At 40.5% G+C, this 27306-nt stretch overlaps 1 protein-coding gene and 1 long non-coding RNA gene across 2 annotated transcripts in view; both read right to left on the bottom strand.

Annotated features, from left to right (window-relative positions):
• The window catches only part of PGM5 (phosphoglucomutase 5), a 78343-nt gene that overhangs the window by 26105 nt on the left and 24932 nt on the right, over window positions 1-27306 (bottom strand). The window lies entirely within an intron of this gene.
• On the bottom strand, window positions 156-25886 carry LOC308056622. Its single transcript, XR_013924890.1, has 2 exons — window positions 4111-25886; window positions 156-3809 (listed from the first exon to the last, which is right to left on the bottom strand). It is a non-coding gene; the product is annotated as an uncharacterized lncRNA (long non-coding RNA).

The raw sequence follows: 27306 nt of genomic DNA on the forward strand, positions 1-27306 counted from the left end.
TGTTCAAAGCCAAGACAATACAGTAATGTTTCCATGATGCAGCACCTCATCTAAAAAAGCTTTCCCAGTCTCAGCCTGAGTCTTAACTTACTTTCGCTGTCTCCTCTGATGCACCTCCCACTAGCTGGCTGACCTGCCACTTTTTTCAAGAATCAAAACAACCAACCATAGAACCTGGGTATGTTTTCCCTTCCCCAGGTTGTTAACTGGTTATTGCTTTTATAAACTATAACGAAAAAAATCCTTTATTGGACTAAAAAACAGGAAAGAAGAAAAAAGCAAATCCTCTAAGGCGTGTACTACCTAGCTGGGATTTATGTAGAATGAGTATTACCATTCTTCTTGTTTCTAATTATATTTGCTTGTTTTCATTTTGTGCCTAGGATTTTCAGAGCCAATTGGTTTTTAATATGAAAAATAAGACTTGAGATACAGTCAAGCAATCTGACTGACCAAAAAGGACCTACGATGTCCCTAGAATTGCTGCAACTATTGCAGCTAACAAACATTTTCTAAATTCCACACCCACAGAAGAATACTTGACATGAGACAATTTCCATAATTTTAACTGCAGTCAAGCCCAGGCAAAACAGATTGGTCAAAGTGGGATTCAATGTGCTTAACACAATCCCCACCTAGAAGTTATGTGTCAAGATGAAAGCAGTCACCTCCATGATCAACAGAGACACACCTGTTTTCAGATGGTCTGTCACTCTGTTTTAAAGCAGGTGCATAGGTAGATGGGATGAACAGTCCACATATGCAAACACTGATCCTTTCAAAACCTGGTACAGAAATTTACCTAAATTACAGTTCAGCCATTAAATTCTCCCTGAAATCTTTAAATTGTTCATCAGCGTGGTCATAAGTCTCCAAATTCATTTTTTTAAAAGTAATAAATATCCACTGCTATCTAAGCCTCTTCTTATTCAGCCTAGGTGTTAATTTTTGTACTTATAGATTACATGTAATAAGAGTGGGTTTTAAATGAGATACAACTAAGAATTGCTGATACTTATTTGAAAAGAGGTTAAAAGATACCTGGGGGAAAAAAATAATCAAAATGTTTAATCCTAAGCTTGATTTTTAGGTCCCTAGTTTAGCAGTAGACCCAAGCGTATACCTCCTTGTGTTTATACAGCACTAGCTGTATTATTTGCCTTCAGAAATGCTGTTGCATAAAGGAGGTTATACAGTGCTGAACAGGTTTCTGGCTGGCTCTGCAAAAAGCAAGAACATAAAAGGATTTAATCTCTGTGTGACAGAAACTACAGGCTGGGAACAGGATCGTACTGCCAAAAAGTAGAAAACAATCAAACAGAAAACAATGGTCCACATGCTGGAAGAGCAAAACCAATTATCCTGAGGTAGCCTAACAATACAGCAGGAATATGTCTGCTTGCAGAAATGTTCCCATATCCTGGTACTGTTTTTGGAGAAGGAAATCCTTTCCCTTTCACTTTTTTGTATTCCTCTAGTCTGGGGACAAACAGCCTCAGATGGATATATCTTGACCAACACCAAAGGCTTCTGAGGGGCTGTAAAGGTTTTCAAAGATTTCTATGCAATAGGCTAGCACTGAAAATACAGATGTTGATTCTGTTGACATTGGGCTTACTTTAAACTAGGACAAACAAACAAACTAACCAACAAACATAACACACATATAAACATACACAAAGTTGATACTGAAATATGGCAGATTGCCTCTGTAGTATTCTTTTGTTCTTGACTCTTAAGACCTTAAGAAGAGCAAATAAGTAGAAGTACACTGGAAATCAAGCATATTCATTTTTTATTGCAATTTTACTGATCGAAAGAACTGCCACTGGAAGTCTCAATAAATGCAGAATGTGCCTTTATGCAACCTATGGATATTTAAGGTGAATAACCCCAGAAAATATGAGAGGGGTTCCTACAGGAAAGTGCAAAAAAATTCTCAAAGCTGCAGGCTAAAAGAAAAAATGTGCTGCATCAGATCAAACAAATAACAATGCAAACTACAGGAAAATATCCTCAGAGGAAGGAAACTAATATTCTGGAATTGGAAAATTACTAGATCTTCAAAGCCAGGGAAAACAGATTAAATGAAGGAAGGGGGAGGGATTTTTAATGCTCCTACATCTATATTTTTCTAGAAATGAAATATAACTGGTATGACTTCAGTGCAGAGAAACTAAAAAAAAAAAAAAAAAAAAAGTATCTTCATTTACCAAAACTGTGTGACAGTAACTACAATCACTTTATGATTACCAAACTGCTTTCTTGTAGACAAAATGACAAAATCAGAGCTTCCAGTCACTGCTAAAAAGTAGCCAGTTCTTTTTTTTTTTTGAAGTGCCTACTGAGTCAAAAGGGTAGCTAATTTGGAAATCAGTTTCTATGTATGACTGAAGATTTCCAGCACTACCTAATGCAGCATATGACTTCATGACAAGCTTGAAAGATACTATGGAAATACTTTATTCTGCTAGGCAAACAAATGCTTAGGGTAAGGGTTTCTGGAACTTGTAATTCTGCAAGAACAATTGTTTGTGAGTCACGGTCAAGGTTTTTATCAATAACAAATTACAGATCCACTAATAACAGTCTTTGATGTTTTCAGCAATGTACCTTCACAGGACAGTTCAAACAAGTCTAAAGATGTACAGCTTTTTAAGCTTCTTTTCTTTCTGTATGTTTTCACTGGAGTCCCTAAATTTGGGCAGTTAGAAATGGAAAGTCAAGTGGTTACCATAATATGAGATCTCTTGGTCAGAGAGGATACTAATTCCCTCAGAAAGTGAGTTTTGGAAGTGGTGCTGTAAAGAGTTTGTACCTTGCAGAGGTCTCACTCATCGGAGTAAATTTTGCACATCCTTATATAGATGTATAACGCATCATCATCAAGATACTGATGCAGTAGTGCTCCTGTAAGGGTAATATCTCATCTCCAAGTTCTCTGAGTGAAGGTGTTAGCTGTCAAAAGGCCCAACTTGATGGATGGAATATATTTCCAGAGCAAATAAAAATAAAAACAGGAAAAAAATGTGCCATATGAATAGGTTCATTTTCCTAGTCTAGTTAAAGCAAAGACATTCTATTTATGTCTAACCACACAGCTGATATACCTGTGTTTATAGGTTCCATGAGCATGAACTATGTGGAAGGAATACAACAAACTGTGGACATTCTGGTTCTTGTCATCTCAGACATTTAATGGGACTGACTTCAAAGAGTAATCTTGCTTGCTTTCATTGTTAAGTGCTCACTACATCAATGAGATCACACAACAAAGTTTCTTCTCTGTGTGCTGTGCTAATTAGCTCCTGCTGGACTGGGAAACAGTATTTACACTTAGACCTAAACTGAAGGACAATCACTTTAGTTATTTTGCCCATACCAGAGCTAAGGGTATTTATGTTCCCAGTATGCTGAAATACTAATTAATGAGAAGGAAAAAAAAAACCAACCAAAGAAGAGTAAACTGTACTTTTTACAATTACACACATTATTTAAAACCCTATTTTGTGAATTTCAAAAAAGCAGGAGCAGTTGTTTCTAAATGGAGAGATAATGAAGCCACTTGAAAGAAAAATATAAATTCTTGTAAGGTTGAATTTACCCTCCTGCTGTACAATGTCACTCTCGTTTTTATTTTGAAGAGCTACTCCCACACTACCTATACTGACCACCAACTTTTTATTAAAACGTAAGGAGAACACATACAATGCAACCATGGAAAGTAGTCTGAGTTACTTTACCACTAGGCAACAGAACTACTGGAGAGTTTAGTACCAACACAGAACTGTTAAGCCAGTTCTTAAACTCTGCAAAGTTACCAAAGCATGAGCTAGCCAGTTCATAATAAAGTTAGGAACGAGTATAATAATAAACTTCATAATGAAGACCAGAACTTTTGAAAACTTCCTGTCAGAAAAAAACCCACCACAAACAGCTAATTCTAAAAACTGAAAGCCTTAACAGACTAACATGAAAAACCTACCTGTTCTGCTCCAGGCAACTGGACTATTTATTGTACAGCGGTACATCTGAATACCCCAGACCTTCTTTCTTATAATTCATAACCATATGCATGTCATCTAACTAGGAAAACAGAGTGTATGGGACTCCTGATAGCCCGAATGATTCTCCTTGGAATTACAGTAAAAATATTATCCTGCTTAAACTGTATAAAAAGATGACTTTCCACCAGAAAAAAACACGTTCTTTTATTTAAAAGGGTTAAGGGAATATCCTTGTGATACCTTTCTTTCAGTTTTCAGTGGAAACAACAGACTTTTTCACAGATGGGCTGCTAGAGCAAAGTGGTCCTTGAAAGTATCTCACAGTCACTGTGGTTTTGACTCACTTCAGAGAATTACCCTGACTTCTGCTAAAGAAAGTCAGAGGAAAGTTTACTCCAACCTATTCTCTACAATGCCACAAAAATCCTCATGAATACACATTGTTCAGATAAAACAATTGGCCTGCAGCAACCTAACTTTCTTGTGCCCAGTGAAACTTTTATAACTCCTGAGAACAGATCAGTCAATCAAACAACATTATACTGCCAAAGTCATGTCACCTGTTCACCACAAAGGTAAAGGTCACAGCACTGGGGGCCCTTCTCTGGCAGGCCTCCTAAACTGTTCTAAATGACTAGCTAGAGTTGTACGTTGTAGGTGAAATGCTGGCTAGGGTAAACTGTAGCATCACATCCATCCTGGAGTCATAACCTGGACGAAGAAAGAGATATTAATGAAAGAATCACTAAAGAAGCGGCTAGTGCATGTCCTTGTCTCTTGTCTTCCACCACCTGTAGGTATCAGCTGCACATGTGAAAGACGCTCACAGACACCTGGGATGAGCAGGCTTCAAAACAGACTGGCGCTCCATGGACACATACTTCTCAATGCTACTCCTCTTTGTGGAGCCAACACTCAGGTTGACAAGGTGCTGTAATTCAGAGAGCACCGAGTCTGACTCTGCAGAAGGGCAAGCACTCTCATGCCCTAACAATCAGGAACTGAAGGAATTTGTGGGACAGACATGGGCCATTGATGGGTACTGTGTGGCAGCAGCATTTCACAAGACATCAAACCTCTGTAATGGTATTTTTCTGAATTACTGGCTATAGAAGAAAATGTTTTCACACTACGTCTTCTAAAACTCTACTTAGCCACTGAAGTAGACTGTGTTATCTAATCTCCAGCTAATATATGCCTCATTTGATTTAAGGCCTGAAGGGTATTTTACTTTAAAGACAAGACTACAGCTTTACTGAAACTAAGAAAACCAGTTTTTTGTCCCACTTCTGTAGCCTTTCTTCACACAAAGAAAAAAAAATATCTCAAGTAAGGATCTGCATCTGATTTATCAAGAAAATAATTTCTCTAGCTGAAAATAACAGCCTTCACATAGGCTAACTTTAGCAGACAAATGTATTTTATCTGATATTTTACTGCCTGAGATGCTTCAAATTTTTTGTAACACTGGACACTTCTGAGACCAAAACAAGTGACTTACGTTTGTCTAGATCAATTTTTCCATCCCTTTATTAGAGATCCCACTTTTGCTATTCTCTAACCATACAGTACAGTCTCTGAATTGATGGATTTACTGAAGTGTTCTTGCAACCAGACCTAAAATTTCATGGGTTCATTCTTTTGGAGTACTTTTGGAAATATTAGTTATCTCATTCCCTCTCCAACATTCACATTTCTTTTGCAAAGCATTGTTTTTTAACTTCATTGAAAAATTAGACACAATATTCATTGCCTTTTTAGCCACCCTGTCCCTATCCCATTCTCACTGTGTGATGTTTCCACTTGTTCTTTCTGTGATCTCTTCTTGTGGATGCTTTGCTACTTCCTTTCTCAACTTTGGAAGTCTAATTCAGTTCACCTTTGGTCAGTTCCCTCTTCTTTCTTATTAATACTCAAGATGCAGGAGCCATGAACTAAATGTTTTTAACTTTTTCCTTCAGTCTCATCTGTTTCTCCTTTTCAACCATGCAACTCCCACAGCCTGTGAGAAATTCACAGCAGTAGCAATGACAGCACCAGCACTGGCACCAACTGTAGTGTGAAATGGATGTTCTGCTTCTGGATGTTTTCACTCTCTCTGTACTGCCTTCCCTTAAAAGGCTTCAACAGCATATTGTGCAAGGAGCAGAACTAAAACAAAAATCACCCCCCTTATATGGTCAAGTATTACAGTGTTACTGCTTCCAAGCCTTTAATTTATTAAGCAAAAAGCAGAGGAATGCTAAGCTTTCGCACACAACACAGATAACCAGGACATATCACTAAGATAAGACATAAACTGCCATAGCTGGCAGAGAGGCTGTCAGGACCTGGAGGGGGGGAGTTAGTAGACAAATTTCTTTCTGCTTTCTAGTACGTTAAATACGTACGATAAAGATCATAGTAGCAGAAATTGACAAACAAAAAGCAGCTGAAGACACTTGAGCTATAAAGGACCTAAAAACATCTGACTTTTTTGGTTTTGCTTCCTCCCCATCCCTGCAAATTTGTAATCCTAAAATGCTTCTGCAGGTGGACTAATGGTACACTGAATTGAGGTCTAGTGTTCAGGGGTAGTTCCTGTCTTGAAAACTGATAACTTCAGGTGGATTTCTTCGGCTGACAATAGTTCTAAGGATGGTTATGGATTGCTAATTGCAGAAATCATCTCCGTGTTAGATTATATTCAGGACAATTTGAATTCCCTTTCTGTCAATGGAGCCTCCTGGCACTCATGCAACGTAACTGCAGTACCAACTGTTTCAATATCCTCTCATGCCTCTCAATCTCACATTGGCCTTTCCCTATGCTTGAAATCTTTCAACAGCAAAGCTAAAAATTATAGCAGCAGAAAGGCAAAGTCCTATAAACACAACCCACTTTGCTCATGGCTTGTAACACACAGCAACCAGACATACTAGAAACTTGTCTGAGCTACATGGAAGACATTCTTGTTCAGTACAATCACCGCTATAATGCAAGGACATGAACCACGGTGTGGAAGGTCAGCCCCTTGGCTTTAAATATCTAAACCAAACAAATGTAAGGCTTAGGATCTCCCTTTGGGCCCTTCAAGCTCATTGGACTTGTTCTGTCTCCTGCAGGAGCAGACTTGAAATGGCTTGCATCATCACAAGGACAGAACACTCATCAGAGAACTCAGCCTCCCAAACATGCACAGAGTGGGTCCCTGCAGTCATTGACACCCCTCCTTGCCACCTATAAGCCATGGTGTGAACACACAGCTCAGTCTTTCACACCATCCAGTTTTCCTGCACACAGACTCTGTAATATCTCAGGCAAATGTTACAAGCACCTTGTGCAACATACCAGAAAGACAGCACTCTTAAAATTATTTGAGACACTTTACAAAAAAATGGTAAATGAATTTGTGTCCCAGTCCCAACTTCATGATTCAGCCCCAGGGGGTAAAAGTAACTTCAAGTGCCTGACTTCACAGCCACCTACAGAGCCAAGGGAGCACTGCAGAACTGAGTACGTTTGCAAGCAGGGCAACAGCTGCAGCACAGCTTTGCTGCAGATCTCTGAGAAGAGGCTGCAAAATGCCTCTGTCTCTTCCCTGCTCTTCAGGGAGTAAGTGGTCAAAGTCAAAATAGCCAGCACAGCTCCTTCCTGAGTCTGCCTTTGCCTTCAAAACTAACATGATAATCCTGTCTGCTATGGGCAGGAGGTGCAAGGATACATTTTACGGACACTGTACTTCAGCCTAGTCTCCCTAATTTGCTCTGAATGGCACTGATGCAGAATTCACTGGTGAACGGGGACAGTAAACACATCTTAAACAAATACATGAAGGAGATGACATGCAAAACTGGAATTTTTCACCCCGTGTTTGCAGGTGCTGCAAGTAGGTTGTTGTAGTGTTCAAGATAGGAAATCACTGCCAGTATTTATCAATAGCATGTAAGTTACACATGGATTACCACAGTCAGATTGTTACCATCCCCAGTTTGTGGGTACTATGAGGTAGGAATCAGAAGAATCTTTTTCTGAAAAGTTAAATCACTTTTAAGAAGTTGCACTGGAGACCTCATACAAAGGCTTAGCTTTGAGTACAGCTTTGATAAATTCCTCTCTGAAGTCTCGATGACAACACAGAGTCCTAGCAATGACATTACGTGGGAGAAGAAAGTTCTCTGAAGAGCTAAGAGCTTAATTCAGTTTAATTGAAGTTTGTGTGTATAGAAACTAAGAACTTTCTTTCTTTTCAAGGAAATACAGCATTACAGAAACCTCACCATGAAAAAATGGACTTTATCAGCAGCCTCTCCTTCAAACAGCAAACTGGCCAAAACCTACATCTGTTTCTTAGCCAGGCTACCATGGTACGGACAGTCCTGTAAGCATGAAAGCACTGTAGCTCAGCCTACAAACACAATTCTTTGCAGTCTCCAAGTAAAAAACAAACAAACAAACAAACAACTAAATCTCCTCTGTCAGCTTTTAAAAAAATCTCAGCACTTTGACATATTTCAGCATGGGGTAGATGTTCAGAAAAGAATCAGAAATGGATACAGCTGCTAGATGCTAGACTTTTGCACAACACTAATACTAAGATGAATTTTAAATAAATACTGACTCAGTGGTGTTTGCTATGAATAGAGCTACTAAGAAGCACTTTGTTGAAACTGCTTGTAACATTGGAATTCACCTGTAATAAATACATCAGTAAATCAAGGGGAAAAAAATATTTCCTGTCTTTTTTAAAAAAGAAAAATTAATTTAACCATGATGAAAAAACCTTTAATTCTAGAAGAAGTATTTGTGCTCTTATTACAGGTAGTGGAACCAGGTCTTATGTGAATTCACATCTAACTGCTAGAAATTATTTTAATTTACTTTTTACTAGGCATTAGTTGAGTGTAAAATTCTGTTTCCAAACTATTAATAATGCTACCCTTTTGAATGCCTCACATGGCCAACACTTCTCTCTTCTTTCTCTCCCATTGAATGATACAAGTCAGAATGAATCCACTGTGTTTAAAACTAACCCAGACTACCAACCCAAATGCCTGCATCTGGACTGAGTTTGCTAAGAGCAAGAGTTTATGCTAAGTACAGTATTTATACCAGTGTTCTTTTCTGCTGTGTGTGAGGGAAAACACAGACATGATGGGATGAGAAGAAACAAGGAGACCAGGAACAAGTCTGCCGCATTTCTCAGGTGCAGGTCCACAGAATCTGTACTCCACATTTTTGTGGGAGGAGAGGACTAGTGTGATTTAAATCCACCTGGACACTCAGGCAGCTCTGAAGGTGCAATCAACAGTAAAACACGTCATATTGGGCAACTGAGCATGATTCAGGGATCTGTAACTTCATGATGAAGAAACTATCTGTTAAGCAGGAAGCAGTCCCCCCAACAGTGTGGCACTCTGCCCCAGTTGCTTGGTGTTTTGCTAGCACAAATACAAAGGCAGTGGGACTCTAGATAGTATCTCTGCCCTGCTCTGTATTATACCATGTAGACATACAGGCTTGTCCAGGTTTCCATGAAAAACACTGCCCTGTGTGAAGCAGGCATGATTCAGGCTCTGCTGAATTACTGCACTGTTACTTTTCTTTGCTGACACAGTGTTCAGAATGTTCACAAGCTTTACATGATTTCAAACTTCAGTACTGTCTGTGGGCACACAACTCAGTCTTCCAAGTTCTGCCTACCCCTTCCACTTCCATGTCTTCTTATGTCTTTTCAGACCTGCTCCAGCAAGCCGCCCACGCTGAGATTTATGAAGAGAAGCAACCTAGGAGGTTCATGCTAAGGGATGCTGACTCAGTCACAGCACAAATTCATGTCTCCTTTACAGGACAACAAGTGTTTTATACAAGGGCTCATCAGTGCCCAAAAGTAATAAGGATAGTACATAATAAAATGGGGTAAAAGATAAAACATTGAAGTCATGGAAAAATAGTACTTTTGTGGGAAAAAAAAAATACAAAAATTCTATAATCGCCGTTCACTTTTTAAAATAAATCTTTACAAAAGGCTTTCATATTTCCATTCAAATCCCGGGGGGTTCTCATGAATCCAAAAGTTGCGTGCTTAAGTATTTAGCTGAACTGGTGCCAAGAGGCCAAAGTCAACTGTTTTGCTTTATTGAGTATAAGCACCCATTATAAAGCAAGACTATTTACATATACTGTAAGACCTGTTTCCAAGAAATCTGCCAACAAATCCAAGTACCTAACAGACAGAAATACTGCTCTTTATGAAGAAAAAAAAAATTATGCCAAGGTGGATAGGTCTGTGTAAATAAAGATAAGTTGGAAGTTTATTGTTTTAAAGGGAGGGAAGAAGTAATTTCAAAGTGCAAAAATGGATGTGTTCATCCTCTTGCTTCTGCTTTCTCCTCATTGTGTACTTCTATATGGAAAAACAGGATGCTGTGGATACTCAGCATAAAGAAGCCCAACAATTTTTTAGTTTAACTAAAGCTAGCTGAGATGTTTGTCTGTACTGAGACTATAAATTGCATGTGTTCCTTCTGCCTAGCCCCTGCAGACCCCTCCTTTGCCTTTAACCAGAAGTACCAACAGGAAAACCCTGTCCTTTGTATGACTTTAACCTTGTACACAAGGCCCATCACACAGCTTAGCTTGACCAGGTTATCAGTCATCACTAACAAGCAAATTGTAGCTGAGAAGGACTCCAAAGATCGCAGGAGGAAGGCCAGTTTGTCAGATGCACATGGGGGAAGAAAACCTTCTAGAATAAATAGTTACTGAATGTTAGAAGTTATTATTCTTCTCTGAGCCTCTGTCCGTATGGATTCAACTCATTTATGGTGACTTTCCAGCAGTCTCCCAAGTCACCGGGTGATGTTTAAAAGATCCTAAAGATAGCTGGCTAAATAAGGAGCGTGCAAAACAGCTCTCCTTAAATTTGGACATGAGCAACAGACACAGGAGGAACTCAGTAGACTCCTTGCCCATTTTATCTCAGGTATGGGAATACTCTTAGCATGCCAAAGCATTGCCAAGACTCTCATCCATTCATTAGTAATAAGCTTTTAATGTGCTGAATGATCTATTTGAAGAATTTCCAAAAAGATATTGCCCGGCTTTCCACAACTCTTTCCAGTGAAACCAAGAATTGATTTATCTGGTACAAATAACGAAGTGCTCTGAAAACATCTGACATGTGGAGCTTGACTTATCCTGCATTTGATGGTGGCTGTATGGATAGAAAAGGAAGGGTCTGATAGGTTAGTTTAAGCTTCAGGTAAGTATTACTATGGTAAACTCAGCAGAACATTCTACCAATACTTCATTCCAGTGAGTTATACGAACCTAAATTCACTCTCTAATCACACTGGCTGAGTGATACTCACCACAAAGACAATTTTTGCAAAGGAGGAAAGTCAGATTTAAAATGGATGAGGAGCATGCAGCTTACAGACTGCTAACAATGCCAGTGAGATCCTAGAATTTGCAAAATCAAGCATGAATCAGGCCTCTCAAGTATTTTTAAATGATGGGAGAAAGAGCAAAACAAACCACGTTTGTACAGAGTTTTTGACAAAAAGCATCTAAGAGTGCTTTACATGTACCTGATGGGGAGCCAATCCATTTGAACAAGAGGAAGTATCTTACAGATCTATCAGCTCACAGAAGTCCTCCTGAGAACAGACAGACTCTATGATCTTAGACCACAACTTCCTGTGTTTCTGAAGAACTATCTAAGCAAGATTCAAGTGACTATGTGAGGTGTAGAATTAGCTCTTGACTCTGGGAGACTCAAGAATCAAGAGCTGGCGTGGACCAGTGTGCACCAACTGATAACCAATGCTGTCTACCCCACAAAGGAGCTATCCTTGTGATCATATCATGCCTGGTCTTCCCTAAGGAATCAATCTTCACATGGAAAGAAAGATACCGAGAAAAATATGACCTTGGATTATTGCAGAGGTAAAATAATCCAGGAAACTACCTAAGCAGTGAGTGATCAGCCAGTCAGGAGCAGATGCTGAAGAACTTAATCCTCCAGTTTACAAACAGACCTACAACTAAGCTAATTTCCTAACACAATCCAGCAGTAAGTGTATAGAGGCATTTATTGTATCTGTATTATTTCTCTCTGGAATCACAGAAAGATTCTGCAGGCCAGTCAAACCATCTGTAATGCCTGCATATTTGTATTAAGGAGGCTGTCTCGCATACTATAGGAGAATGATAGCATGCTGTGAGTCTGGCCATCAGAAGAACAGTAAGAGTTACTGTGGGAAAAGAGATAGGGAGTAGCACCTTTAGCATGCCACCTGGGAGTCCATCCATAGATAGAGTTCTGTCAGTCTTGGGCAGGGGGGAAGCAAATTTAGCCACAGTGTTGAGCTCTGGTGGTAGAAAATAGCCAAAGCATGGGGTTCCTCTCTCACTCTTCCTAGATGGAAAGCACACAGTGAAAGTTAAAAGGAAATGTGAAAAACTTGAACAAAATAGAAACAAGGAGCAAACAACAGTCAAGGCACTGAAAATCCCTTACACAATACGAATTGCAGTGATTACGGATGTCTCTTAGCCTAGGCTACCTACTGGAGTACCAGGAAGATATTGCTAAACTTTGGTAGTTAAGAGATGGAAATAAATACCTTCTAGAGCACACACAGACAGAGCACACATTCCCATGGTGCTGTAGTCCTATATGTACCATACCTAAGATCCATACCACCAAACAAAATAAACAAAAAAGAGCAATTCTTTAAGAAAATTTACAGGCTGTGGCTTAGTCCACACTTAACATTATAACAACCTCATGATGTTGTTTTAGTGGTAATAAATGCTACTTGGACAGCATAATCTTCATGAGTTTCATTAACAACAAAGCCCATACTTCTCATAAACTCAAATAAGTGATATAACTGATATAAGTGATGAAACCATGAAAATTCTCACTGATCTCTCAGCCAAATCAGCTAGGGTAAAAAACTATTTATGCATTATAGCCACAAGATATATATCTGGGAAATTTCTCTTCTTTTTAATATAATAACACACACACCTCGCATATTATATGCAAGTTCATGAAAATGTCATCACTGCCTTTGAACTGTACATTTTCAGAAATCGAAGCTTACAAGTTTCAAAACTTCTAACAAAAAGTAATACAGTAAGTAGCATTGATTTCAATTATTTCTTTTGGCTACAAATGTATCGGAAAGCTTTGCACAAGATGCAGTCTGTGTAACTTGCTGTGGGATTGTTTTCTTCAGTGTGTGGGATACTAACAGGTATGTATCTTCATCATGTTCCACAGCAAATGCTGGTCTCTTGCTGCTTCAGTCATCAGTTTGAGACTCAAATCCAAATGCCTAACTTCACACCCTCTTTGGAAATGTTTCAAGAGCCAACTCTCAAAGGAAGTATAACCTTCAGGACAGAGTGCCTGTGACTCCCTGCCTTATAAAAACTTCATTGTCCCCTTCACACAAGCTCTAATAGAATTACTAGAAACAGCTGCTGAGATATACAGTATCTAGATACGGCTGTGCTAAAAGTAAGGATAAAGGAAGAGACAAAAGCTGCTTTGCTAAAGACAACTAGCAAACACAAGCATTACTGAGTATACGAGGGAGAGATGTGCTTTGGCAGCAACATACCCCAACAGAATTTTGTTTTTCACATAATAAACCAGCTGGCACAGCTTTAGAGTCCCTGTGAGGCGAAGTTAGAATCATAGAATCATACAATATCTCAAGCTGGAAGGGAGCCATAAGGATCATTGAGTCCAACTCCCTGCTCCTCATAGGACCACCTAAAACCAAACCCTATGACTAAGAGTGTCACCCAGATGCTCCTTGCACTCTGAGAGGCTTGGTGCTGTGACCACTTCCCTGGGGAGCCTTTCCAGTGACAAATCACACATATAATCTGAGGTTTGATTGCAGAGTTCATTGTACAAATGAAGAAAAGTCCAACCATCTGGCAAGCATGTGGCCATACTCTCCAGATGTACTGCAGTAGTCGCTAAGGTTATTCATGCCCTTCCTGGCTGCAACATAAGAATCACTTTTCAGTACTATTTCTGCCTTCGTATGTCTATAGAGTAAGTTAAATCCTCCTTGTCAAATCAAAGGGTGAAGGAAATGGATGATGATCAGCTATAATGACTTCTAGCATTTTCAGTGAACTTTTACATGAAAAATGTAAATCCTTTAAAGATTCTGAGCTTATTTTAGCGTCCAAATTCTGCACGGCTGAACAGCAGAAAGATTATGTCTTGTTCTAGGAAAGGTACAGTACACTTTTTTTATGACTGCATCTGACTGTATTAGATAGCCTATGTCTTGTCTATTCCATTCCCAACAGCATGGCCTGTGGCTAGTAAAGCTCTGTGAGCAAAGACAGGCTTTTTGGTATCATCATCCAGAAAAACAGCTATCACTGCTACACTGTAGTACACTGTATTAACAGACTGCCCTGTTACGGGCTTCCTGATTAAGGCAGGTAGGAGGATTTTCTTAATGCACGGAAAGAACAGAAACAAAGAAAAAGACTCAGGTTGTTTAAAGCAAGCCTGTCCTGGAAAAGGAAATTTCCCTACCAATATAAGACAAACCTGAGCACAAAGTGACACAAATTAATTTCAGTACTTTGTCCCATTAAGGATTTGGCAAAAACTTCGTATTTAGTGCAACAACAAAATGTCAGGAGGGTCTGTAACGCATGCAAACTATGGGAGTGTGAGAAAAACCAAAGCTTGAACAAGCAACAACTAACACTCAAAGCTTCTATACCTCCCCAGCCTCGAATAGGGACATCTTCTGTTCTAGCCTTGAACCCTGCACAGTCACTGCTGCACGCAAAACCTGTGTGTTTTCCAGCAATAAATATGGTCTATGAAGGCAAGAGTGAAGTGTTTTCCAAGTTCTCTTACTCTATAGAAACTGTCAGGGAAATTTTATCATACCAGAAAAGATAAGAGATGTATTAATTGGAGAAGAGGGAGAGGTATTCTCTTTACATCCTTCTGCAGATACTTACTGAGGTGAGCCTCAGTAATGTCACCACTAATGACTGACAAGATCTGTGCTCTTTTACAGGAAACGCAAAAATCCTATGAACTAAGCACAGACAGAAGACCCTCCATTAACTCACAAGTACATGTGGCCCATAATCATCAACCTTTTTAGGATTATTACAGTAGTTCCGCTGGTTTAAAAGGCACTGTGCTTTGACATGCTCATGTCATGCTCATGGCAAAGATGAAAAACAGATGTGAAAGTAACCACAACATGTGGTACAAAACTCTACATCGGCAGCGATTCAAATCAGGGTTTCAGTACTCTGAATTGTCTGAATACTACAGAAACAACAGCTTTAGGCACATATCAGAAGTTACCAATTGCTTCCACAGCCTCTTCTTCACCTTCCAAGTACTGTAATACTACATCCATCCTCTCACAAAGAGGCAATAAGATAGCTCAGAAAATGATCAGGAAAAAACAGTAAAGTTTCTCCAGCTGCATGATTCCTTGGTTTAAAAGAAAATAATCTAAAGCAACATCAAGGCTTTCTATGCATCACCTTCCTGTTAATCACAGTAACTACAAGACTGCACAAGTGCAGGCAGGCTTAGCAGTCTTGGTAGCATGAGGAATTCCCAGCAAACGTCTCTTCATAGGGCCACAGCATTATAATAATTCAAATTGGAAGTGACCATGGGAGGTCCCTACTCCAACCTCCTGACCAAAGCAGGGTCCAGCTATGAGATAAACCAAGGTTGCTTATGGCTTTATGCAGTTGGACACTGCACAACTTCCTTGTTTCAAATTACTATCACTGCCTCTTGTCCTCCCACCATGCATAGTTGTGAAATGTCTGACATCATCTGCTTGACAGCCTCCCTGTAGGTACAGGCAGTGCTGTTAGGTCCCACCAAAGCCATCCTTCTCCAGGCTGAACAAACCTAGCTCCCCTGCCTTTTCTTGTAGGGCCTGTGCTTGTGGCTCCATCTGTCTTGGGTGATCCTACACTGAACTAGCTCCAGTTTACTGATGCTTTCCCTCCAGTGGGGATCCCCAAACTAGACACAGTACCTGGAAGTGGTTTCACAAGTGCTGAGCAGAGAATAACCCCTCACTCACTCTCTGGGCCACACTCTTATTCATACAGCCCAGGGTGCTGCTGGCCTTCTCCAACTCCAGGGCACACAAGTGGCCCTTGCCCACCAGAGCTCAGGGCTGCCTCTGCGGATCTGCTCCTCAGCCTGCATTACTGTAGGGATGTGCCTTTTTAGGGGCAAGATTCATGGTTTGTCCTTGGTGAATTTCATCAGGTCTTTGCCCATCCATTCCTCCCAGCTGTCCAGGTTTCCCTGACTGGCAGCTCTGCCCTCCAGCACACCGACAGGTACATCTCCAGTTTGGTGTAATCTGCAAACTTGGTTAGAGTGCCCTCTACCCCTTCCTCCAGACCACTTATAAAGATGTTGAACAGGTCCCAGAACAGACCCCTGCAGTACCCCATTCTTTACCAGCTCATTAACTAATGGCCCTTGAGCCTGCCCACCATAACAGATTTTACCTGTCTAGTTGTCCACCCATCCGAATTATGAGTTGGAAAAATGTGGGACACAGTGTCAAAAGTCTTGTTAAAATGGAAGGAAATTACATCTGCTGCCCTAACCTCATCAACGGATTCAACTGTTTTGGCACCCAGGCAATCAGGTTGGTTACTCATGATTTATTCTAGTAGCTCCCTAATGATGCCATTTAGATTCAGATTTCCTTCCTTACACTAGTTCTGCTTTTTCTCTCTTGCAAACTGTTCTGGGGATTTTAGAGTGTGAGAATTAGTAAGTGCTCTGTGTGGTTGTGACACTTGGCTGGGAAGTGAAAGGATGCAAGCAGTTTCACAACTTTATGATAGTGTTTACAGAGAAAATAAAAAAGGAAAAAGAAACTACAATATGCCATAGAAATAGAAATTCCCACAAAAGGAAACAGAAGACAGTGTTTCTTCTCCTCCGTAATTAATCTGACAATTCAAGTTACTATGACTTATAAGGTCAGTTCTAAGAGGACTCTCAGACTTCTTCAGATAATGTTAAGTACCCTGGTTCAGTCACAGTCTTACAGAGATCTGCAAAACACCCAGAATGTAAAGAACAATTTCTTGTCTACTTAATTTTAAACAATCTAAGTAACATAGCAGAAGATTATATTTTAATACACATAAAAAGTGGAATTTTAAACACACTGTTTTGAAATTCTGTGCCAGAAAACTTCTCTTTGAAAGCAGCAGGAAGCCTTCTCCATGAGGGTCACCCATTTACAAAAAATCCTCTGCTGGGAGAGGTTGGTTGCTCTTGGGTTGATACCAGCTGTGCTGTCCAGCACAGGCAAAACATGTTCAGACATGCTAATACACGTGGGAGCTTTTCTAGATTAAAGCATAAAATAAGGCTGTGTCAGCCTTTGAAGGAAAGGGGGCCTTTATTTTAAACTTTCTTTCAGCAGTCACAAAGTATTCTGTCACTGACTTGCCGTAAACTTCCTCAGATTGTTTTAATTAAAACACTTTTAGACTTTTTTATCAGGACAGTTTAGAAATTCCTGTTGTTTATCCATAGTATACTTTTTGAGATATGACAGATGCAGCACTAAGAAAACTGGACTTTTGTTACCCAACATCTGTCTATTGCACACTGCAAGGCCTGCTCAGAACGTTTTGCAAGAAGTTTATTCTTCTCAGGTAGTTTTTCACATGTGGCATATTAAGCCTAGACAAAAAATCTGATCATGAGAACTGCAAATAAGCAGTTTCCTGATACTTCTTAAGAGTCAGTCAAGTTTACAGAATATATTCGTGTCCCACCAAACACCAAATCTTGCTCTCTTTAACCTTGGTGGACAAACTGACCTCATCTACAGCCAAAGCTTAAGCTGGAAAGAGAGAACTGCATCGTTTTCAACTCATCTTTTCCTTTTAAATGAAGATAGCTTTCTATGCAACTTTCTGTACTCAGTCCTGAAAGCTGCACATTGCACAACCAAAGAACCTGCTCGTTTTAGGCTAAGAAGCCATAACCTGCCACTCCACACACAGGCCAGAATGCAGTTAACTACAAATGACAGTAAAAGTTGTACATTGTGTAAGGCTTCTCGGCAGCCTACCATTCTTAACAGAGATCAGTTGCCTTCAGGCTTAGAACTGGCCAGTGAATCCTCTCTGACCCAAAAACTAAGTTGTGTGCCAAGTAACAGGAGCTAAGCAACAGGACTGCCTAGCCTCTCTTGTCATTCATCCGTAGAAGACAGCACAGAGCCTTCTACTGAGATTTCACAGGACACCAACGTGGTTTTTGTCCTTCTCTTCACAAGCAACTGAAACACAGTCAAACAAGATGCAGCATCAACTAATTCTCTCCTGAAAAGTTCAAAAGTACGCCATACATTAAGAGAGGTTCATTCTCATCTTTGGCTGAAAAAGTATCTGAGACTCTGATTGCTGCTGTCCTGAAAAGCGTTAAGAATAAACACCCTGCATACATCCAAAATGTGGCTGGCCATGACCACAGTGAGCAGCATGTTTTCATCTGTGCAGGCTAGGATAATGGTACAGCAGACAGCCAAGAATACAGTGGGCTTGCAACAGTCAAATACACCACGCTATATTGAAGCATACCAAACCCAAACATCAAAGAAAATAAAAAGAACAAGAAGACAGCTCCTTAAAGATATCCTTGAAAATAGCTGCAATGATAAATCACCTTCACCGCTTAAAAAACACTCAGGGATGAAAGGATAGCAACTAGATTACAAGCACATTGTAGAAATAAAACTAAAAGGCACAGCTAATGAAAGGACATCAATACCTTGTAATTACAGTTGCTTTTTCCCCACAAATCTTTTCAAACATATCTGTGCAAATTAAACATTTAGCTGCATAACATGTGAAAGCTGATACATAACAACTGCCATTCTTTACTAGATATACAAGTATATAGAGGGCATATATGACTATTTTTAGTATGGCAATGGTATTTTAAAGGTCACAAATCTGAATAATTTCCCACCACAATGTTCGACAACTTTATATTACACTTCAAACGTTAAATTATATTAATGAAAGTTTTATGCAGTTATACTTCTGCAGCATTCCAGAATAGAACTTATCCTTCTGCTCCATCTAATTTAAAAACTGCTTTTATGTGACATGGACTCAGTTTGACAGAGGTGTCTTAAAAAATTCACAGCAAGCCTATTCCAGATAAGAGAAAGTGAGACTGACTTATCCCACCAAAGGAAGATAAAAAGAGTGAGGTCACAACTGACATAACTTGAAAAATCACAGTCACAGAGTGAATGCAGTATCAACCATGTAGAAGGATGTATTTATAACTTGGAGAAGTCTTTATGCTGGAAAAATCCCTAACAACTCAACAATGAAGAACATCCATGTAGAGAAAGATACGCACGGCACCTATCCTGCTTCTGGCACAAACTTCTTCATTAAACAGATGACAAACAATATAGAAGAAAAGCACATAGTTGCAAAGGAAGAATACACTGCTGTCCTGGTTTTGGCTGGGTTAGAATTAATTTTCTTCTTAGTAGCTCGTGCAGTGCTGTGTTCTTTTGATTTAGTATGAGCATAATGATGGTAACACACTGAGGTTTTAGTTGTTGCTGAGCAGTGCTTACCCTAAGTCAGGGATTTTTCGGTTTCCCCAGCTCTGCCAGTGAGCAAGTGCACAAGAAGTCAAGAGGACGCAGAGCCAGGAGAGCTGACCCAAAGTAGCCAAAGGGATAGTCCATACCATAGAACGTCATGTCAGTATATAAACTGGGGGAGTTGGATGGGAGCCACTGATCATTCCTTGGGGACTGGCTGGGCATCAACCAACGTGTAGTGAGCAATTGCATTGTGCATCACTTGTTTTTCTTGAATTTGACTTCTCTCTCTCTTTTTGTTATCTCCATTTTCATTACTAGCAGCAGCAGTAGTAGTAGTAGTATATTATTTTGCTTTCTTTCAATTATTAACCTGTTCTTATCTCAACCCACCGGTTTTACCTTTTTCCAATTCTCCTTCCCAGCCCACGGGGGGTCAGAGGGAGGGAGTGAGCAGCTGTGTGGTACTTCGTTGCCAGCTGGGATCAAACCACAACAGCCAGATTTACAAGAACAGACAGACAAAAAAATCCATGCCAGATTTGTAAATGAAGAATTCAAGTAAATAATCACAACAGCACAAGTGGAATGTGGTGTGCTGTTCTCCATGGCCAGAGGTCTATGTTTCTTCAACTGCTACTGCTTGTTAAACAGTGATAAAAAGCCCCATCCATTAATTAACCCAAAAACCTTTTTCAGTGTTTACAGAGTAAAGACTAAGCTTTACAGGAAGCAGCAGCAGAAAAACATGCACTGGACAATAGACGCCTCAACAAAAACATATAGGAAGGGTCCAGTGCTTCAAGAAGAAAGAAAGGCTTCTTGGGTCTGCACTCGCTGGTTGAGACGTGGGGTTAGATCATTGACTTTCAATAGCACTGTCCTTGCTGGTACCAGGACCTGGGAACCACTAGCAGAGGAACAGTCACCCTTCTTTCTTCACCTTCTCACCAACCTATATCAATTTATGTGCACAGCTTGACTTTGACATCAAGCTTCATTATGCCCTTGTGATTTCCTTCTATTGTAAGGAGTTTCTTGCTGCTAGGGTCGGCCTCCTTCCTGCACCCAGCACAGCTTGTTTAGAACTCATCACATCTCTATCCCTCACTGCCTGAAGACATTTCTTTAAGCAAGTCAGAACAGTTACTGTCACTGCAGGCCCCCTTAAAACCTGCCTCTAACTGACCGAAAGTAAACGGACAATCAGTAGATAGAACCCTGATGTGTCAAAGTTGCATTAAAAGATGGGCTAACAGATGTAAATTTGCGGGGTACCCGTGGTAAGGTGCTTAGATTTGCTCAGGGTAAGTGTAATCAAAGCACTCAGATGCTGTTGAAACGACCTGGCTGTAGAAGTAAGGTATCAACTAATGCAAACAACAGGACTATTCTCTCAACAGCCCTCTTTCCCTGTACCAACTTGACTGCTATTTTCCACACTCACACAGCTTCGTCATTCCTACAGAAACTATTTTTACTCACTCTTGTGATTCTCATCTTGTAGACCATTAGCTAACATCTCAGTATTTAACTTCCTTTCCTGTGATATAGACCTCAGATAAACCAGAATACAAGGATATGAAAAAAAGAACGGTTTGTTGAACAGGGCACATGGCTTTGCATTCCCCATGAGAAAAAGAACACCAACCTCAGGGTACATATTGCCAGGGAATTGAAGTCTGGAGACGTACTGCCACAATCCTGTTGATGTTGGAGCATGTTAAAGCAGATGTTTCCTGTCAAGTGTTACACTCTCCCTACAGTACATACTAGTATATTCCAGCAGTCACATCAAGCAAACACACGTAAATGTTAAACATCTTGAGTGAATTCTCCTGTAGTCCACTGCTCCATTTGTTAATGCTGTATTCCTAAGCAACATTTACAGTCCTCTAGATTATTGCTTCCTTCTGTTTAAGTTCAATAATGCACTGTGAAAAGCTGTTAAATAACACATCATCATGCACACAAGTGAAAAAGTATCAGATTTTCTAAATCTTTCCTTTCAAGCAATATGTACAAATTTTTTCATAGCTAAGGAAATGCTCTAGTTCAATGACTTAGGCTAAACTGTGGCCATACAATATGGATGCACCGTAAGAAGAAGTGGTTTTCATATGCTCTCCAGCAACGACGTCAGGAGACAGGCCCAGGACCTGAGAAGAGAGTAGTCAGGTGGACAGGAATTGATCAAATTCCCTCACACGAGGGCTGTTCTTATTACCAAGGTCCAGAAGCAGGCCAAAAGAGACAGCTGGGTACACTGCAGTAAGAAGATTCATTTTGTGGACACAAATCAAATAACAGCTTTCAGACAATAGTGGGGCTCTGATGACCAAAGAACTGTTATCCCAGAGACACTGTGATGACACCATCAAACACAATGAACTATTTCTAACAGAACTCATCTTTCTCTCATTAAAAAAAAAAATAAATCAGGGGTGTTCCCATATAAAGTCATTTTGACCATCATTATCTGTTTCCCTACCCTGGTAAGATCCACTGGGAAAAGATTTCCAAGTGTTTTAATTTTTTATGGAGTAGTGACTGTATTATTAAATCCCAGTTCGACATGCTTGAAGGCTGCATTTCCTAACTTCTTCAGCAATACTAACAACTGGAATAAAAGTTTTTTTTCCTTTACCTAGGCACTATGTTTGCTACCCTACTGCATCTACTATTACAAATATTGCCACGTCCTTTTCAATCATCTTTATTTTAACAGTTTCTCTATTTTTTGTGTTAGAACAACAAAATACAGAAAATAAGAAATATCAGCCCCAACAGCACAGTAGAAATCTTTTTTTTTTAATTACTCTGTTTATTAAGTGTTCTTTCCCTCCCTTGTTAATCAAGTCTTGTTCTTATTCTTGTCGATACTGTTACATGATGTAGATAACAGTTGGCGTGAAAGTCCTTTTCCTTTATTTATTTTTTCTAATTCACTAACAAAAAACACTTTTCAATGTATTTTTAAACAATTACTCCCATGGAACTGAATGGTACCGCACATGCATTAAAGGCCAAATTATGAATAAATCAAGCTGTCACACTTAAAGATTAAATCTAGCGAGGTAAGTGGGACATGTCTAAGACACCCATGGATGCAGTCTGGTGTGAGTAAGAACAAAACTTAACACCTAATCTTTGTATATAAGAAGGTTTGCTGCACATCTATCACCTCAAATGGAATAAATGCTCATTTGAATGAATGACAGTCTAGATGTGACAGAAATAGTTAAGGAGTTTGTTTTAGATGTAGTACTGGCTCTACATGGCAGGGTTTGCCAGCAGAGGCTGCAGGGGTGGCATCTGGGAGAAGAGGCAGGGGCTGCCCCATGCTGGACCAAGGTAGCTCTAGTCAGCTCCAGCAGATCCACCACAAGGCACAGCTGAGCCTAGCAGCCAAGCTGGTGGCCCCTATGGGTAAATATACTTTAAAAAGGCAAAAAGCTGCCCAGCAGTGAGGTCTGAGGAAGAAACAGCCCTGTGAACACCAAGGGCAGAGAAGAGGGATGGGGAGGAAGAGCTGCTCTAGGTGCTGCGGCAGAGATTACCCTGCCGCCCATGGAGAGAACCACAGTGGAGCAGATGGATGTTTCCTGACAGACGGAGAGCCCACACTGCACCAAATTTTCTCCTGAAGGACTGCAGCCCATGAGGACAGCCCATACTGGAGCAGGGGAACAGTGTGAGGAAGAAAGAGTAGCAGAAGGGAGCTGTTATGGACTGACTCCAAACCGCATCCCCCATTCCCTCTGCACCACTTAGGGTGGAGAAGGTACAATAATGATGAGATTGAGCCTTGGGAGAAAGGACTGCAGCTAAGGTGGTTTAATTTGTAGGTTTTCTGTTTCTCACTATCCAAATCTGTTTTAATTGGAAATAAACTACATTAATTTTTGTCAAGTCTTTTGCCCGTGATAGTAATTGGCAAGTGATTCCCCTGTCTTTATCTCAGGGAACCCATGAGCTCTTCCATCCTATTTCCCCTCTCTGTCCTGTTGAGGTTGGGGGTAGAGAGAGCAGCTGGCTGGGCATCTGGCAGCCAGCCAGCCAAGGTCAACCCACCATAAATATTTGGATGTATATTTTGATATCCATTTTAGAAGCTTCTAGCATAGGTATAACTACAAATAGATAATAGTTGCAAAGAAAACAAAAGCCAAGCAGTTTTGGAAAGTTATGCAAACAGGACAGATTACAGCTAACATCAGCTGTGACAATGTGACAAGCTGTAACATTTCACTCAAAGCTTTTTACTTATTAAAATCACTATTTGGGAGTTCATTAGGATTTATTTCATTAAATCCATTTTGACCAATACCCACAAGCTTTCACTGTATACGTTTCATGCACCTTAACAATTCATACTTTCTGCTATATACTAGCACTATGTAACACAAGAGTCTTCTTCTAAAGACAAGAGTGAGATCAGGAATGAGTGGAAGTCAAGTGAGGAAGACCTGTCTTCAGCAGAGGAACACACCGAGGAACACTTAAACAAACTAGACATACAACAGTCAATGAGGTCTCAGGTGCTGAGAGACATTTCAAGGACGCTCTCTGTTACCTTCAAAGGGTTGTGGCAATTCAGGGAGCCTTCGAAGGACTGAAAGCAAGCAAGTATCATTCCTGTCTTCAAGGGTGGCAAGAAAGAACATCTAGAGAACTACAAACCAGTCAGTCTTACCTTAATCCCTGGGAAGGTTATGGAGCAACTAATCTGGAAATCATTTCCAAACTCATGGAGGACAAGAAGGTCCTCCATGAGTGGCCAGCATGGATTTATGAAGAGGGAATCATGACTAACCAACCTGACAGCCTTCTACAATGAGGTGACTGACTCAGAGAATAAGGAGAGAGCAGTGGATATTGTCTATCTTGACTTTAGCAAGGCTTTCAGCTCTCTCTCCCATTACATTGTCACAGAAAAAATGGTGAATCATAGAACAGGTATGTCAACAGTAGAAGTATTGAAAAGTGTCTGAATTCCAAGGGGCTTAGATGGTTTTGATCAGCAGCACAAAATCCAGCTGGAGACCAGTCACCAGAAGTGCCCTCCATAGGTCAATACCATGGCCAATACTGTTCAACATCTTCATTAATGATCTGAACAATAGGGCAGAGTACACCAATGATACAATACTGGAAGGTGTAATATACCAGAAGAATGTGCTGCCATTGAGACAGACCTCAACAAACTGGAGAAACTGGCAAACAGGAACCTCAGAGAAGTCAATACAGGGCAATGCCCTGCACATGGGAAGGAATAATCCCTGGCGCCAGCACACACTGGAGGCCAAGCAGCCGGATAGCAGCTTTTCAGAAAAGGACCTGGGGTCCTGGTAGACCATAAGCTGACCCATAACCTAGCAATAAGGCCTTGTGGCAAAGGAGGCCAACAGCATCTTGGGTAGCCTTAGAAGAGCACTGTCAGCTGGTGGAGGGAATTGAGCCTTCCTTACTACTCAGCACAGGTAAGAGAAACTGGGATCCCACGTTCAGTTCCGGACCTACTGGAGCAGTTCTGAAAAAGGGCCACAAAGCTGACTAAGGGATTGGACCATCTGTCATACTACGAAAGGCTGAGAGAGATGGAATTGCTAAACCTCTGAGAGACAAGGTTCAAGGGGGGAAACCTGGCAATGTGTGTAAATACCCAGTGGGGGGTGGGGAGAGTAACGAAGACAGAGCCAGACTCTTCCAGTGGTGCCCAGTAACAGCACAAAACACAAGGAGCACAAACTGAAATTCAGGAAATTTTGTTTCTACTTATGAAAAAACTTTTCTAGTCTGACAGTGGTTAAATACTCACACAGGTTGCCCAGAAAGACTGTGGAGTCTCCATCCTTGGAGATATTCAAAACCCAAGTGGACGTGGCTCTTGGCAACACACTCTAGTTGGCCCTGCTTTGAACTGGGGTGTTGGACTGGATGATGTCTAGGTATCCTTTCCAGCCTCCACTATTCCATGATTATTTCCTTCTTTTCTACCAGAATTAATAGTCATAGCACAGTTTTAAAATTAATTTTTCATGTTTTCTTTCCAGTGTGTGAGCTTGAAGCATGAACTTTATAGGTAGATATACAAAAAGGTTCTGTGACAGTTGTCCCTGGAGCACTTAAGTCCAGTCCATTAGAAAGGAATGCAAGGGATCAAGAAACAAAAAAAGCAATAGATTTAAAGCATACACTAGTAAGCAGTAACCTGAAACCTACTGCAGGACTTAAGCAAGCAGTGTTACAAGAGCACAAAATATTTTCCTTACTGATTTTATTATATTGGAGGTGAGACATGCAGCAGCAAACACAGAAAGGATGCTGTCCCTCACATTAAACAACATGCTGCCTCTATCAGACATCACATTTTGGAAGAGAAAATATTTTCGTTCCTATTGCAGAAGTACAGATAAAGGTTTTAGAATTTTAGTACTAAACATTATACTGGTGTGCTAATTCTACATAAAATTGCTAAATCTTTCTTTTTTCTTTTTGTCTCATTGCATTGGTAATATTCTTATCCTTCTAAAAAGCTCTTTTTTATCTTCCCTGCAAGTTGGCTGTCCATGGGAATGGAATCGTGAATGCCTTATGGATATTATTTTACACCCACTGCCCCACTGTAAGATTTCACTGATTCTATTGGAACTATCCCTTATGTTTATAGATACATGAAACTGGAATTCAGGTCAACACAAAATCTACACTCAGAATCAACCCCTCCGTTAGCCACTCCTTCAGTAATATATTTGATTTCAGACAATGACAGTGTAAAATTTTACTGAAAAATACCTCTTGCAGACAATCATCTTTGCTGGAAGTTCAACAGCTCCTTATGGTGGGCTTCACTGAGAATCCTGGAAGACATGATGGCTCAATAATTCATAGAATGAACCTCTGAGGAAGGTGTTTATGATATTCCTTACTGTGTTCCACTCCACGTAGCTAGCCAATATACAGCCCCACCTGGGGTGGATGAGGAGCCAACTGAGAGCTTATGGGTCAGAATTAAAGGGAGCACAGGGACAGATGATATTATAGTAGAGGTCTGCTATAAGCCACCTGATCAGGAAGACCAAGCAGAAGAGGCCCTCTATAGACAGAGAGGAGCAGCCTCACGTACACAAGCCCTGGTCCTCATGGGGAACTTCAATCACCCCAGTATCTGTTGGAGGTTCACAGCAGGGCATAAGCACTCCAGAAGGTTCCTGGAATACATTGATAACTTCCTTCTCCAAGTGATAGAGGAGCCAACAAGGAGGGTCTGGTGAGGAATGTGAAGCTCAAAGGCAGCCTTGGCTGCAGAGGGCATGAAATGGTGGAGTTCAAAATCCTTAGGGCACCTAGGAGGGCACACAGCAGGCTCGCTACCCTGGCCTTCAGGAGAGCAGACTTTGGCCTCTTCAGGGATCTGCTTGGTAGAGTACCATGGGATAGAGCCCTGGAGGGAAAGGGGGGCCAAAAAAGTTGGTTAATATTCAAGAATCACAGTCTTCAAGCTCAGGAGCAAAGTAACACAACAAAGAAGAAGTCAGGCAAAAACACCAGGAGGCCTGCACAGATGAACAAGGAGCTCCCAGACAAACTCAGACACAGAAAGGAAGCCTACACAGGGTGGAAACAAGGACAGGTAGCCTGGGAACAATACAGAGAAATTG

Source organism: Falco punctatus (genome assembly GCF_963210335.1).
Source record: "Falco punctatus genome assembly, chromosome: Z".
Classification (NCBI taxonomy): Eukaryota; Metazoa; Chordata; class Aves; order Falconiformes; family Falconidae; genus Falco; species Falco punctatus.